Here is a 17,402-nt window from a genome sequence, read left to right as displayed (position 1 = left end):
AAATGATACATAGAAATATTAATTTTAATCAATATGTAAGATGATAATACATAGAAATAAATTATTGATATTACATGTCAAACGATTCGTTAAGTTCCAACCAACCATCAGAAAAACATAAACAAAATATTAAAGATACAAGATACAACCAGCAATACTATATTATCATCTTATAAGACAAAAAGTGAGTAAATAGATAAAATTATACGTAAAAAGATTGGCAAAAATAAAGATCTAACGATGTTAAATGGTAGATTTAACTGTTCTTTAAAGCTACAGATGTTTTGCAACGGCGAGTAGAATGTTGTTTAATTTCAATAAGTTTGATTTTTATTAACCGAATACATAATGTTTTCACTTTTAGTTTTTCATATGATTAATTCATTTTGTTGGCAATGCCTTTGGGGGTTGTCGTTTCATAATAAATTCCACCCCACAAGTTTAAACTTTATTTTTTTTAGTCTTATCTACCTGACCTCATCATACCAGTATAAGCTTGTTTAATTCTCAGCTGATTGCCATTAGAAACAGAATCTCAGTTTAATATGAACGAACAATGACAGGTTAGTATTTATAATATATATGAATATATAATGTCACTCTCCCCCTCTCTCCAGGCCACAAGATGAAATAAAGAAGATTATTGATAAATAATAATCAATAAAGTTCAAAGTGAAAACTTTCTTGTATATATATACTGCTCAATATAAGAGATGTAAACATCGTCATCATTAAACCCCTTCTAATAATTGACTCTACGTTATTATTTATTTCAAAAATAGACTATACATTAGGAAAATAATTTATTTTTCTTTGTCAGAATTTATTGGCAGAATCAAATCACGTTATTTATTTATTTGGTAAAGTACGGGGGCCTACAGCCCCAAGGAAAGAAAACACACACACTAAATGGGTGGAGATGGAGCCACCCCTTTCACATAATCAGCAAGCAGTTGTACTATAGAGGCAGGAGATCTGTCAATGAATCTGAGTCCAGGAGATCTAGCTAGACTCAATTTTGCTAAGTGCTCTGCACATTTATTAGTCTCCCTCGTAGTACTAATTTTATTTTTTTCGAACTTTTTTTTTGGACGGGATTTTTTTTTCGAACTGAAAAATCACATTATTTTGAGTGCCGGACAAAATCGGATACTACATGAGTTGGGCCAAAGGATGGCCTATCTTGACACACAAGGTCCGTTAGAAAAACAGAAACAAAAATCAAACAGAAACATTTTTTATGGTCGGGGAAAAAAACTATAAGCGGATCACGAACAAAAGAAAAGGGGGAGAAAAAAAAAAAGGATAATTGTAAGTGTTCAAGAGATTGAAGACCAAGACCAAAAAAATTAGAGTGATTGAAGATTAGATGTAGCTGCACAACAGAACAGTCTTGTACCTGTGAAAAGCCACATCCTAGTTTTAGATTTTTAAAAATTTTTTTGAACAAAGAAAGCTGAACACATTAAAGTATAGCGACTCAAAGAAACACAAACACATACAACAAAACACAAGGAACACAAAAATGACTAATTCATTGTCATCTCCGATATTGCTAACAATAACCAAATAGATCAGTGTCATACTATGCTTTGTAGTTCGACAACGACCTCATTTTAATATCCTCATCGCTACCCTTTTTATTCTGAAAAGTTCTCGCATTACGTTCCAGCTATATATTTCAAATTACTACAAAGAATCCAAGCAACCACTTTTCTTGCTCATCTTTTCTGTCAGGCCCTCCTATCTAACTCTCAAATAGTTCTTTGATTGTACCCGGTATAGCCAGTGACGGACTTAGAAAATTTATATTAGAGGGACAAAAATAATACACATTACTATCAAAATATATATTAATTTAAATTTAAAAAATATAAAAGTGCACATTAATTATTCGAATACAAAAAAAAAAATAAAAAATTACATTAACTACTAACAATCATTCAACCACTCATCTCCCATTCGATTACGAAGTCGATTCTTTATGATATTCATAACAGAAGATGTTCTCTCAACTGATGCCGTTGCCACAGGTAGAATCAAAGCTAATTTCAACAGAAGAAATACCAATGGATAAACAATATGCTTTTTTGTCTCAACTAACTTTTAAGATAGTCCACTAATTCCATTTATATTTGAGAATTGATCATCAAGATGCATATTGTTGTGCGAAATCGTGATCATTCCATTCCTTGGTAACGGCGCTAAAAACTCAATATGCACGTTCATGATCTTATATCTGTTTCACAACTTCGTACAACTAACCAGCAAGTGCACTGGGTCGTCCAAGTAATAAACCTTACGTGAGTAAGGGTCGATCCCACAGAGATTGTCGGCTTGAAGCAAGCTATGGTCACTTTGTAAATCTCAGTCAGGCGGATTCAAATGTATAAAGAGATTATAGTGAACGAAAATTAAAATAGGATAGGGATACTTATGTAATTCATTGGTGAGAATTTCAGATAAGCGTATAGAGATGCTTTCGTTTCTCTGATTTCTGCTTTCCTGCTGTCTTCATCCAATCAATCATACTCCTTTCCATGGCAAGCTTTATGTAGGGCATCACCGTTGTCAATGGCTACATCCCATCCTCTCTGTGAAAAAGGTCCAAATGCTCTATCACGGCACGACTAATCATCTGTCGGTTCTCGATCATACTGGAATAGGATCCATTGATCCTTTTGCGTCTGTCACTATGCCCAGCACTCGCGAGTTTGAAGCTCGTCACAGCCATCCCTTCCCAGATCCTACTCGAAATACCACAGACAAGGTTTAGACTTTCTGGATCTCAGGAATGGCCATCCATGGGTTCTAACTTATACCATGAAGACTCTAATATCTCGGACTCGGTCCCCTGTATTAGATATCTAAGAGATATCCATTCAATCTAAGGTAGAACGGAAGTGGTTGTCAGGCACGCGTTCATAAGTTGAGAATGATGATGACTGTCACGATCATCACATCCATCATATTGAAGTACGAATGAATATCTTAGAAGCGGAATAAGTTGAATTGAATAGAAAAACAGTAGTACTTTGCATTAATCTTTGAGGAACAGCAGAGCTCCACACCTTAATCTATTGTGTGTAGAAACTCTACTGTTGAAAAATACATAAGTGAAAGGTTCAGGCATGGCCGAGAGGCCAGCCCCCAAACGTGATCTAAAGATAAAACTAAAGATGATAACTCAATAGTAAAAAGTCCTATTTATAAAAACTAGTTACTAGGGTTTACAGAAATAAGTAAATGATGCAGAAATCCACTTTCGGGGCCCACTTGGTGTGTGCTTGGGCTGAGCTTGAAGTTTACACGTGGAGAGGTCATTCTTGGAGTTGAACGCCAGTTTGTAACGTGTTTCTGGCGTTGAACTCCACTTTGCAACCTGTTTCTGGCGCTGGACGCCAGACTACAGCATGGAACTGGCGTTGAATGCCAGTTTATGTCATCTAAACTCGGGAAAAGTATGGACTATTATATATTGCTGGAAAGCCCTGGATGTCTAATTTCCAACGCAATTAGAAGTGCGCCATTTGGAGTTCTGTAGCTCCAGAAAATCCACTTTGAGTGCAGGGAGGTCAGAATCCAACAGTATCTGCAGTCCTTCTTCAACCTCTGAATCTGATTTTTGCTCAAGTCCCTCAATTTCAGCCAGAAAATATCTGAAACCACAGAAAAATACACAAACTCATAGTAAAGTCTAGAAATGTAAATTTAACATAAAAACTAATAAAAACATCCCTAAAAGTAACTAGATCCTATGAAAAACATACTAAAAATAATGCCAAAAAGCGTATAAATTATCCGCTCATCACATATCCAATATAAATTTCTCAAGTTGACTATCAAGTGTCAAAATTTTAGTAGAAGAGAATTCATCTGGATAAAATTAAGCTAAATGAAGCAACTTCTCCTTATCAAATGCAAAAAACGAGTCACTTGGATTCAAACAAGCTATACAAAAAAGTAGCTCAGTATTTACCTCTGTAAAATAATTGTTAAGCTCTTGAAGTTGTCTATCAATCACTTGATAAAATAATTCAACTTGAAAATGATGCAAGTTTGAGACCTTTTGGATTTTGCGCCTTGATCTTCTTTGTGTTACAAATATATTATTCATATTTGGAACAAGAATATTGTGACTATCACAAAATAGTAAAACTTCATTGAGCAAAGAGGACCAACCATCATCTCTTGTACTTTGCAATCGTTGCTTGGACACTTTAACCATTGTCATAGCATTTATAATGTCTTGATCACTTCTTTGTAGAGCTTGAGACAACTCATTAGTAACTCCTAATATACTTTTCATCAAATGTAAATTGAATACAAATTCAAAAGATTGAATATGATTCAATAATTGACATGTTTCATCTCTTTGTTTAGGATTATTTCCATCTTCCTCAATGACTTCAAGAACTTCTACCACAGAAGAGAAAATAAAAATCAAGCTAAGTATTGTACCATAATGTGAGCCCCATCGAGTATCACTTGCCCTTTTCAATGTTGTTTCTTGATTTAAGCCACGCCCATTAGAAATATCTTCATTTTGTAATGCAACGATTGTCTTTTGCATTTGGCTTTTACGAAGCATGCCTTTACGTTTACAAGAAACTCTAACAATATTGCACAAACTAGCAAGCAAATTAAAAAGTAGTGCAATTTCGACCTGTTTCTTTGCAACAACTACAAGTGCTAATTGAAGTTGGTGAGCAAAACAATGAACATAAAAAGCACAAATATTTTCTTTCAAGATCAAACTTTTTAAGCCATTAAATTCTCCCTGCATATTAGTAGCTCCATCGTAACCTTGTCCACGTATTCTTGCTAAACTTAAATTATGCTTTGCTAATAAAGATTCCAAAGCTATTTTAACGACAACGCATTTGTGCTAGAAACATGGACAAGGCCAAGAAATCGCTCCATTACAATCCCTTCTTTGTTCACATACCGCAAATAAACAGCCATTTGCTCTTTAACAGAAATGTTTCGAGCTTCGTCAACTAAAACAACAAATAAATCATCTCCAAGATCATCAATAATAACTTTAGTAGTTTCACTTGTAGTAACTCTAACAATATCTTTTTGAATTTTAGGTGCTACTAGCTTAAGGTTTCCACGAGCATTTTTGAAAACACGATCAATCTCTGTATTATGTTGAGTAAGAAAGTCAAGAAGCTCCAAAAAAATTACTTTGATTGTTTGAATTGTGTGATTCATCATCACCACGAAAGGCCAATTGTTGTCACAATAAAAACCTAATGCACTTAATTGTTGCTGTTAAGTGAGTTCGGTAATCTCTTTTAGCTTGGTTTAAATGCTTTTGAAAAACAACTTCAATATGTTGCTTTTACTTCATGAGTGCTTCGCATTTTCTTCAAGCTTGATTATAAGCACTATCATGATTTCCAACATGTGTTTATAATTGCTCCTTCTTTTTTCAAATTGAAAAGCCCTCTTTTACAAAAACATCACCACTTGCACCATTAGGTTTCATAAGATAACAACAGAGACAAAAGACAGCATCTTTTGAAATACTATATTCCAACCAATTGCCAAATTCATCAAACCAATCAGCATTAAATCTACGGAGAGAAGTTCCAAAATATGTTTTTGGAAAATCATGTTCTCTTGGTTGACAAGGACCTTTTTGCAAATAAGCTCGTCTAACTTCATCTCTGTCATTTGGATCATAATTTGAAATTTTGGGTCGTTGTCCAGGATCAGCTGCCAGACTTTTCACATTGAATTCTAAGAACTTCTTTTTATTAGAAGAGACTAATGGAGTGACTTCAGATTCTAGTGGTAGCTTTCTTTTGAAATATTTTTCCATTACTATTTCTAAAAATAAAAATATATATATATTCTAAATTAGTAAATTGATCAATTCACTTTAAAAATTTATATACAATATAATTACATATAATAGAATAGAACAAAAGATAAACAAATAAATAATAAGGATCACTAAATTGAGAATAAAATAAAATATATAAATTCATGAAGAGAATAAAAAAATAGATTAATACCTAAACTATAATTGTTTGAATTAAAATTTGCAATTGAAAATATCAAAAATAAAAATAATGAAATTGAAAGATACATAGAGTCATAGAGAGCTATATAAAACAAAATAGAGAAGTTAAAATTTACCTTTTGATGAAGAGAAGATGACCACTAGACAAGGAATAGAAAAAGAAGATTGAAAATATGAAACTAAGAAAAGGGTTTAAGAGAATAAATGAGTGACAGCTGGGATTTAAAAAGAGAAGAAGACTAAATTTAATTAGGTTAACTAATAGTCAAAATCATAAAAAGATAAAATGGACTTAGACTTTTAATAATTGGACTTAATTTATTTGTAGTGAGATCATTTAAAATTTAAAATGGGGGCATATTATATATATATGGTTTAAAAATATCAAATGACACCGGGGGCAAGTGCCCCCCATTCATGAGCATGGGTCCGTGCCTGGGTATAGCCCAAGCTCCATCAAAGTATATCAACTAACCATGCGCATCACACACAACCATTTCTCCCCTTTATAACATTTACTTACTTTAAGTAACTTATTATCCCACATTAACAATAAACTTATTATCCCTTATTATGGATATATCTAAAATGAGCTCAACACTTATATGCTTATTGAATGTGCCACATTTATATATACCATTAGATTTTATTGGATTAAAATCAAAAGCTAATATAAAAGAAGAGCATTGATGGATTCTAATAAATACAGAATATCATAGTACATAAATAAATGCTTTAAATGATAATACTTTAATACATAATACTTTAAATGACAACATAATCTTTTATTCTTAAATAATTCAATATAAAATATGTAAGACCCAGAACCTTTGAAAAAAGTCTTATTATGATAAAGTCTCAAATCACGTAGTTATTTATAGCCTTAATTTCAGAAATTATTTTATTAAAGATAATTAAGGCGAGTTTTGATTTATTGAATTTGAGATAAGTTATGATTATTATCCAATTTGATAATTATTGGATTATTTTCTATAATTATATTATAAAATTGGTAGTTGTGAAATAATAAGGATTTTTATATGATTTGGATTAAATAATTACTATTTTAAATATTAATACCGTTACTTTGGAAAATAAAGGGTTTAATTATATTATTTCTAATTATTTTAATTTGGGCATTTTATGGAAAATAATTTGTAAGATTGGTGAACAAATAGTATTTTCTATATACAACTAGTGTTGGATTTAATTTGGGTTTCAATTATTATACTATTCCCAATTTTATTTGAAATTACTAAAATGCCCCTAACCCTAATTTTGCCAAACCTATTCCCTTCCATCCTTCCTCCACGCTGCGCACCCCAACCCCTTTCCTCACTGCCTTCACTGCGCAGCAACAACAACACACAAAATTTTCTTTGTGTTCCCTGAAAGAAAAATGAAGCCGAAGGGGGGAGTGGGGTGAGGAATCCACGGAGAAAGAAGGAGAGGGGGAAGAAGAGAGAGGCGGCATGGTGGGTGCCACTGCCATCGTCGCCGCCGTTGCTAGCCGAAGGGAGAAGAAGGATCTGTTCATGCCGTCACCACGCGGTTGCTGAGTCGTGCCGTCGCTGCCATTGCTGTCCTGTCCCTGGAACCTGAGCCGCACCTCTGTCACCGAACCAGAGGAGCTCATCCTTGTTGAGTCGCCGCCATTTTGCCTCTGCCGGCGAGCACGAAGAGAGAGGGAGATGGGAGTTTGCACAACAGAGAGAGGGAGAGCGCGACAGGGGAGACCATCGCCGCCTGGGTTGCCGTCGCCAGGCCTCCTTGCCATTGCCAGTCCTGCTTGTTCTGTCACCGGGAAACTCGTCGCTGTTGGGATCTCACCGCCGCCGTTCCTGTTGTGGCTGGTGTCGCGCCGGAGAGCCACCATCGCGGGTTGAGGCTGATCCTTTTGCTGCCGTTTCATCGTTGCTGCGGCTGAGTTGCGGCCGTTGGGTCTGACCGGAGAGGAAAGTGGTGACGATGGTGGATGTTGGTGCTGGGTTAGCCCCGCCACTGCTGCTGGCCGTTCCGAGCTGCTTCGCCGTCTCTGCCGCTGGAGAATGCAACTTAGTCGCCGGAAAACTCTGCCGGTAAGGATTTTAGTTGAGGTTTCTGCCTTTTTGGATTTCGAGAAGGTTTAACGCTGCGTGGTTTTTATAGTTGACCCACCGAAGCTTCTGGCCGCTGCCGGAGCTGTTGCCGGGATTGTTCGAAACCGTAGCTACTTCGTTTCGCTAGTTTAGTAAGTAATTTATGTTTCGAAATGCCTCGCGTTAGTATTCGTATGTGTTTGGTTAATGAATATGAGTTTTGGTAACGTGAAGTTGAGTCCTGATTATTGTATGTTGCGATTAGTGTTGCTATGGTTATTGCGAACGTGACTGGGAGCGGAGGTTTTGGTTGCCGTCAGTTCGGGTTAAGGCGGAAAGGACTCTATGAGACGTTTAGGTTATGGATTTGCGTTTTGAGGTAGGGGCGCTTTCCAAAACTATACTTTATGTATTGGAATTATTACATATGGATACTGATGTGAGAAATGTGTATTTGGTGATTGTATCGGCCTTATGTATTATTTGATTGTCTCGAAAGCTTATGAATGTTTGTTTGGCTGAATTGTTGTGCGGCTTTGTGAAATGTAATGTTTGGAAGTTGATTCTTTAAAGATTTGAAATATGAGTTTAATCCGTTGAGGATTGGTTTGAAGTGATTCAATTATTTTGATGATGTGAAAGATAGAATACTCTTGAAATTCAGCCTGGGTTGCTTTAATTGATTTGGTTTTGATAAATGATTTATCGCTGAACTGATTCTTTTAAACTTTGGGAATGAGTTAAATCGGTTGATATTGAGTTGATTTTGAAATGGTTTCCTTGAGATGTGCCACTGAGGCATTTAGCTTGCTTTTGAATTGATTTCTGGTTTTGAGCTGTTGAAAAGGAATGAGAAACGGTTTAGTTGGGACCCGAACCGGGTGGCAAAAGTCCAAGTTTTAGGGGAGGTGCTGCCAAAATTTGTATAAGATCCGAGTCTTTGTTGAATGTTGTCTAGAAAAATGATGAGTTAAAGACTTCTACTATTTTATTTGAATTATCAAGAAAAGGATGATTCATGCTTTTGAAATGAATTATTAAAGAGGAAATTGTGATTTAGTCTTGCTTCTTAAGAAAGCATTGTATCTCTTTCAGGAGATATGATGCTGAATGTGGAAGTGCTGTTTTGTTGTGAGCCAGAATGGCTGTGTATGATTATGAATATTGGCTGGTTCTGGATTGAACCATGAGCTGGAATGCCTGTGTATGATTATGAATATTGGCTGATTCTGGACTGAACCGTGAGCCGGATGGTTGAGATGGATGTTGATCCATGGATGAGAATGAATGCATGTATATGCTGAATTATTGATAATTGTGATTTGCACTTCCACTATCAGAGGCACGAGATCCCTGGGAGAAAGCAGTGGCTAGCCACCACGTGCTCCAGGTGGAGGCTCGAGACTCTGCTGACCCTATGTCGTAAGTGTGGCCGGGCACTGTGAAAGTCCCGGATGAGCTCGCCCCCGTAAATATTCACCAGTGAAGGTGATGGATATGAATCATGATTATGATCAAGTTTATGATGAGTATAACTCAAGTTGGGGATGCGCGACAGAGGGACAGTCCAATGGTTAGCTACTAGGACTTGTCGGGTTGGCTCTATAACCGACAGATGATATCATCAGCCACTAGGAACAGGCATGCATCATATGCATTTATGTGACATTGTTTGGGTGTGCATATTGTATTTGGTTTGCCTTTGTGACTATTTGAGATTATTTGCTACTTGCTCTACTTGCTGTAACTGTTTGTTTGTGCTTGAACCTCCTATCTGTGTTTGCAACTGGGACTCTATTGGATTGTGGTGACTGGTTGTCGTTGGATTGTTTGGGCCTAGGGTCGTGGTTGAAATGAGATGGACCGATGGTTGGTTTCGGTTTTGTGTTTATGATTTGGAATCGTATGAAAGGCTATTTTTGGTTTAGCATAGATAAACCTTTTGAAAGGCTTTCGAAATATTGTTTTAAATGAATAGTTTCGTCTTTCAGAAAAGGATTTCAGATTTTCTCTTTTACTGTAAACCGTTATTTTTGAAAAGAGGCATAAGTCAGTTATTAATCACTGGTACGGTTTATCTTCACGTATCCTATTACAGTAATTTCCAAAAACCCTCTATTGAGAACCCTTTCGAGGATGATGTTCTCACCCCCCCTACATTTTTCCCCTTTCAGGATAAGGCACAGAAGTCACGAAGAGTTTATTTAGTTATTGAAATGCTCTGTATTGCTTTAGATTATTACTTGTTGTACCCTCGCCTTTATTTTGATATATTCTGTAAGAGGGATAGGGATTGTATTGGTTAATGCTTGTAATACTATTTATATATATATATTTATATATATATGGATGTACTCCTTATGAGTTTTGTAAGTTGTATGGTATCTATGGATGTATGTTATCGGATAAAAGTATTTTCGGAGCGGTATTTGTGATTTAAAGTTTTAAACAGGCTCATATTTTAGTATTAAATAGTATAAGTGTCGTTGTAATGTCCGAGCTATCAGAGTCGCGCAGCCGGAAGCGTTTAAAGTATTGCGTATTAAAGTATTGTCATTTAAAGCATTTATTTATGTACTATGATATTCTATATTTATTAGATCCTATCAATACTCTTCTTTTATATTAGCCTTTGATTTTAATCTAATAAAATCTAATAATCTATATAAATGTGGCACATTCAATAAGCACATAAGTGTTGAGCTCATTTTAGACATACCCCCTTATGATCTCATCTTAGGTCTGCTCCTTCTCGCTTTTTCTTTCTGTTTTGCCCTCTTTTTTCTGTTAGTGATTTCTTCATTTCGACCATGTAATATTACCATAATATCTTTGTCATTATTATATAACACTGCTCCAGAATCCACTGCTAACTTTGAGGTCTTCAGATTTTCCTTCTTCTGCTCCTCCCACTTCAAACTTCCACCATCCGCCTTATTCACATGCTCTAGTTTAGTTTCCGATCCAGCCTTGTCGATATCACCACCTTTGTCATCTTCATTGTGCCTTACAAACCATCTCAACCTCTGATGTCACAACTCTTGATTCACCCCCTCTCCTGCAAAATTGGAACTTCCTTTCTTGGCATGATTCAATGGCACATGAGCTTCTCCTTGGCACTCTTTTTCAACCATCAACATATGTGGCGTCTTGACATCCCGACTCGCCTCCGCTTCCGCCCTTCCCGCAACCTCGTTCCCAGAACCATCATTATTGTGGTTCACGGCTTGGACCTCAGGTGGCTCTACTCGAGATCCTCGGTGGCTAGCTCTCGCCGTTCCTTTTTCCCTCGGGTCCTGCATCGCTGTGCCATGCCAATCCTCATCACACAACGCTCTTCAAAAGGGACCTAGAGCTGTGCATTCCTTCTTCCACGGGAATAGCAATAACCCAAATTGTAGTAGCCCGATCTATTTTAGCCTCTCTAATCCAGCATCCATCATTCACACAACCCTCCCTTAGCCCATCTTTCCCATTTGCAATTGTTGACCCAATAATTAGATGGCTCAAACAGCACATGCCTTCAATACCTATTAGGTTATTCATCTTGTTAATAGAATGCCCATTGTAAATGTTTCTCTATTTCTTATATCATCCATGTGGAGCCCGCGACAACAATTTAAACGTGCCTCAGAAATCGTTATTTCTGAATCCCTTTCCCGACTCAAATCATAATCCTCACAATCATCTCCTCCATTAATCTCCTTCAATGAATTTGGGTTTGTTTTCTTTTTTTTCCTTAAAATATTTTAAATTCTCTTGATTACAGTCATTCAAAAATATGTCACAAATTACTCTTCTATCCCTGTCTTCAACGTGGTCCCTTGTCCCTGCCACCACCAATTCTGCCGTTGGATCCCACAATGCCGTCGGCGTCTCCATTCCTCTGTCACCTAAATCAGGTTAGCCTACATTGTTCGTGATTTTTCACCGTCCAAAAATATTTTTGCTCCATAAATCTTACGTCCTACCTCCTTCACAAAAACATCAAACCCACTAGTATCCACCATGATGTGAATCCATTCATTAATAACATCAAACACACAGGTATCAATTTGAACTCTTCTAGAGTTATACGATAAGTTTGATTCTGTCATTTCATCACACCGTACTACTTTCCCCCAATTGTCCACCTATCATTTTGAATGTTTCTGCAGACCACACATGTAGCGATACTTCAAAACATTCTAGCCAAACTCTTCTTGTTTCACTTTGTTCTGATTCTTCTCATCTCCAAATACTATGAAAAAATTGCAGGAGACTATTCATTTTGAAAGTAAAATACTCCTACGCATGCTTCACTATATCAAAAGTTAATAGTGCCTTATACGCTCCTAATTCTCTAATTTGAACAACCTGAGGCAGATTCTTGCTAATTTCCTTCTTTAACGTATTGAATTCTATGGCTGTGTTCATTCCTCCTATTAAACTCCTTGATAGCCAACCCACGTTCTCTTTTGCAACTGTCATTTCAACCTTTTTTGTCCATTCATTCCCGTTAGGGTCCTTTTTCGTTGTATTCTTTATCGTCGCTTCTCCATCTGGATGAGTAGCCATATTATTGATGGGGAAAAATATCTATAAAGAATTTCACAAAAATATCACGTTGCAAGTATAGTTATAAACCGACAATTAAACCTTAATCAATATTATTTAATTTGTTTGTCACAAGTACAAACCCAATAAAATTAACCGAAGTATTCAAAGTTCGGGTCGTCTCTCAAGGAATTGCAGGAAAGTGTATGTATTATTGGTTATGAGATTGTATCTTTTTGGATTTTAAGTTTAATAAGTAAGGAATGTAAATAACAAGAAAATAAACTAACAACTAAGAAAAGTCCTAGCAAGGGTTGAGAATCGGAATTCCTATCCTCATTATCAATGTCAATTGGGGTGGTAATTTCAAATTGCTCTCACTTAGTTAACCTCTAACAATTGAAGGAAAGTCAAGTGAGCAAATCAACTTGAGTTCACAAGTCCTAATCAAAGACTAGAATTAGTGAAGCTTAAGCCAGCTAGCAACTCTCAATCACCAACCAACAAGAGACTTTGACAATTTAAGAGTCTCCAAATTACTCAATCCAAGCTAAGAGTACAAAATTCTAATTTAAAATCCAACCAAGCATTTTATCAAACACTTAGAAGGTACAAAATAAAAATATAAAAAATTAACAAGGAATATTAAATCCAAGCAACCAATTGCAAGCATAAATGACTAATAATTAAAGAGAGAAACAATAAACATAGAAAACATAAATTGCATTAAAAGAAATCAATTGTAACAATAGCTCATAGACATAAAAATGGCAAAAAAGGGAAATTAACAAGAGAAGAAGATGAACTAAAGTGCTTAAACAATTAAAAGTGAGAGAAAACTAAATTAAAGGAACATTGAACTTGAATTTGAGAAGAAATAAACCTAAAGACCCTAAAACCTAGAGAGAGGAGAGAGCTTCTCTCTCTAGAAACTTACATCTAAAACCTAACTAATTGTATGAATGAAAAGTGTATGAATGATTCCCCCCCAGCTCCACTCTGTAGCCTCTAATGTGCACTTTCGGGCTTGAGACTGGGTCAAAAATAGCCCAGAAATCGCCCCCAGCGACTTCTGATATCTGCAGCACATGACGCTTTTTCACACGTACGCGTCGGCCACGTGTATGCGTTGCTTGCCTTCTGCACCTTTCACACGTATGCGTCGTTTATGCGTGCACGTCGCTGCCAACTTCTGAAAACTTCAATTTCTTATGTTCCTTCCACTTTTGCATGCTTCCTTTCCATCCTCTAAGCCATTCCTGCCCTACGAAACCTGAAAACACTTAACACACATATCACGACATCGAATGATAATAAGAGAGAATTAAAATTAGCAAATTTAAAGCCAAAGAAGCATGTTTTCAATCATACAAATTATATGAATAAGTGTGAGAATAATGGATAAAATTCGCTAAATTTAGTACAAAATAAATAGCAGTGTATCAATTATTCCCACATTGAGGCTCTCTGTTCTCAACCTCATACCTTTCTCATTCTTTATCATGCACCCTTCTTCCTTTCTCCCCAATTGCCCTTCTATACATAGCCTCTCTCACGAATATTGTCTTACCTCGTAATCTCATATTACTCATGTCCGCTATAGTTTTCAGGACCCTCCTTTTGTCGTATACCGTATAAAGGCAAAAAGATATATCATCCCATTTTTTCACTTCCGAGAAAGATATATATCATTGATCTTCGTGTCCAGTTGAAAAGGTAAAACAACTCCCTCTTCGAGATATCTATTGGTAAATTATCAATAAAGATGGAGAAAGACTCATTTTCAAGCAATGATACTCTTTTCGATTACAAACACTAGGATCCTTTAAATATTGATGTGATATCTTAGTTCTACCCCCACTCTGTGTTTTCTCCCTCTCTCTCATTCTCTCATTCTCTCCTTAAGTAGGAATTTTTTTTTAATTAGTCAGGGAACATCAACACAAAGATATGTGTTTGGCGTGCGTGTAGGTAACAAAATGAATGAAACTCGTCGGACCAGTCTATTTATTCACTTAAATGGATTGAATTTTGTTTGAAATTATACACATTTAAATTTTGAATTAAACAGCCTAAAACTAATTAACCTGAAAAAATAACAAGTTAAATTAATTTTTTTATATTTTTAAAAAAATCTAATACTTCTTTCAATATTTTTTAATCCGACTTGATTCGACTCACACTTAAAAAATTCTGTTTAAGAAATTTGGGTTAATAGTGGTCTTTTTTTTCTTAAATCATTTTTAATTGAAATCTAAAAATTTTTATTCGACCTTTTTTTTTAAAATAAAAAAAATAAACGTGCTAGCAAATAACCCATCAAGATGGCCATAAATGATTCAAACTTAAAAATGATATTCATGAAAAAAATAAAAAAGTAAACAAGTCAACTCATAATCCATATATTTAGATGGGTTGGTACTAAACAACCTGGATTTGGCCGTTTAATAGTCCTTCACACACGCTATGATTTAAAAAGAAAAAGATTAGAGTTTTAATTTGAATAAACTACCATTATATTCATGAATATTCAGAATGTTTAACAAATCTATCGACAAAAAATTAAAACTAACGTTGTACTAAAAAAAAACTCCAATAAACATAATTATTCGATCCCTAAAAAATTATCCAAAATTTTTAAAGAGTAAATATCTATCCCAACCCCTAAAAAATACGATTTTTTGCCTTTGATATTTAACTTCGTGAGACTAGTTAGCCCTTCTGTCAATATTCTATCTTCAAAACATACTTATGTGACACGTTAATCACTAATATATCCTCCATTTAATTTTTATAAGTCAAAATAATTTAAAAATCACTAATAATTCTTAGTTTTACACCATAAATTTAGCTAATATATTTAAAAAAAGTAATACAAAATTAAAAAAACTAAACGACCTTGACAATTATCCTTAAAAGACAACAAGACTCCCAACAAAAGAATTTGTCAATCCTAGTTGATTTTTAATGAATAAATCAACAGTTTAACATATTATATAGACTTATTCTGTTAATACAAAGATAAAATATTGACAAAGGGACTAATCAGTCTCATAAAAATAAAAATCAGAAGTCGAAATAGAGTATTTTTTTTATTAAAGATCTCGATGTCTTTCAAAATGATCGTCAGAACCGTTTAGAATTTTTTTTTTTCAAATTGTCCCTCCTAACCCAACCTAATCTAACCCCAAATTTTCAACTATAACTCTAACTCAACCCCACCTCCAAATCTCCAACCTTTCACTACCACCTCCACTCCAATTCCCAACCTTTGCCACTACTAACCCAACCTTCCCAACAATGAAATTCAGTAATATTGTTATCCTCAACAAACACGGCATCTGCCAAGCAGGTGGCCTCCAACAATAGGCTTCTAGTAATGCAATCTAGTTATTACGAAAAGGTAGAGGACCTCCACAGCCACCTGACCTTGGTGTTCATTGACATTCCCCCAAAGGGTCAAGTTGGAAAAGATAACAGAAGAAACATTCCAGAGATGAAGATCAACTCGGAGGATGTAGTCCTTGCTCATCACAAGGGGTTGTTGGTGAATCTGAATGTTGGCCCACTTTGAAATAACGAATTTAACAACTGAAAAGATTTTCATAGAGAGATAGTGGCTAGGGGTTAAAGACACTACCATCATGACAAGGCAAAGAAGGACCAAGAGTATTTTGGGACTGAAGATGGGGATGAGTTTTTTGAAATTGGTGAAGAAAAGTGGTGGAGCAACATACAAGTCCGAAAATATGTTGAAAAAAAGCTCTTTTGTGCATAAACATCGACATTGTAGCTAGTAAAGAAGAAAAGAAAAAATGGAGTTGTTGTGGAAAGGAAAAATTATTGAGACTTTGGTGAAATGATTTGGGGTTTGAGATTTGAGATAAAAAAATTTAGGTCCAGTAAATAACATAAGTAGCACCATAACAGTGACAGTGGTAATAGTGGTGGTGCTGCGGTAATACTTGGATGAATCCAATCCATTTAGGGTTCGAATAATCTTTTAAATTAGAACTTATCTTTTATAAATTCAATATTAGTTTCATTTTTTCCTAAATAGATTTATAGATATTTTGAATATTCGTATGTACAAATAATAATTTATTCTTATATTTTTCATAAAAATCAAAGAATGTGTTTGACTAGAATTTAGGACCGATCATATTTGCTTTCTGTAAAGTTTTAAGTTTGGTAAAATTCACTATGTTTCCGTTAGGAGAAAAATGAAACGAAGAAAAAAATACAAGGAAAAAAAAATTCAAAGTTTGTGACTACAATCATAACAATGTAAACTTCAATTAATTTAAAATACACATAACTCTTTGTTTTAGTACGTAAAACCATACTTATTTAACAAAACCCATTAAATATGGTATTAGATTATATACAGTGAGAGATTTCCAAATAAAAATAAGGTTTAATTACTCTGTTGGTCCCTATAGTTTCGTGAAATTTTTAATTAAGTTTCTATACTTTTTTTCTTTTTAATTGGGTCGTTGCACCAATTTTTTTTTTCAATTAAGTCCCTCTTAGTAGTAATTGGCTTAATTTTATAGGACCCAACTAAAAAAAAAGAATTGGTACAAGGATTTAAATAAAAGGAAAAAAAGTGTAGGGACCCAATAAAAAAAATTGATGTAAGGACTCAATTAATAGAAAAAAAAGTATAGGGACCTAATTGAAAATTGTGCAAAACTATAGAGACTAGTAGAGTAATTAAACCTAAAAATAATATTAAAATAAGACTAGATATT

At 34.9% G+C, this 17,402-nt stretch overlaps 1 pseudogene; it reads right to left on the bottom strand.

Annotated features, from left to right (window-relative positions):
• LOC110271985 lies at positions 3,887-5,830 on the bottom strand (annotated as a pseudogene).

This window comes from Arachis ipaensis, chromosome B05 (assembly GCF_000816755.2).
Source record: "Arachis ipaensis cultivar K30076 chromosome B05, Araip1.1, whole genome shotgun sequence".
Lineage (NCBI taxonomy): Eukaryota > Viridiplantae > Streptophyta > Magnoliopsida > Fabales > Fabaceae > Arachis > Arachis ipaensis.
Note: the sequence above shows the minus strand (reverse complement) of the source record. Positions and strands in the feature narration are given on the sequence as shown.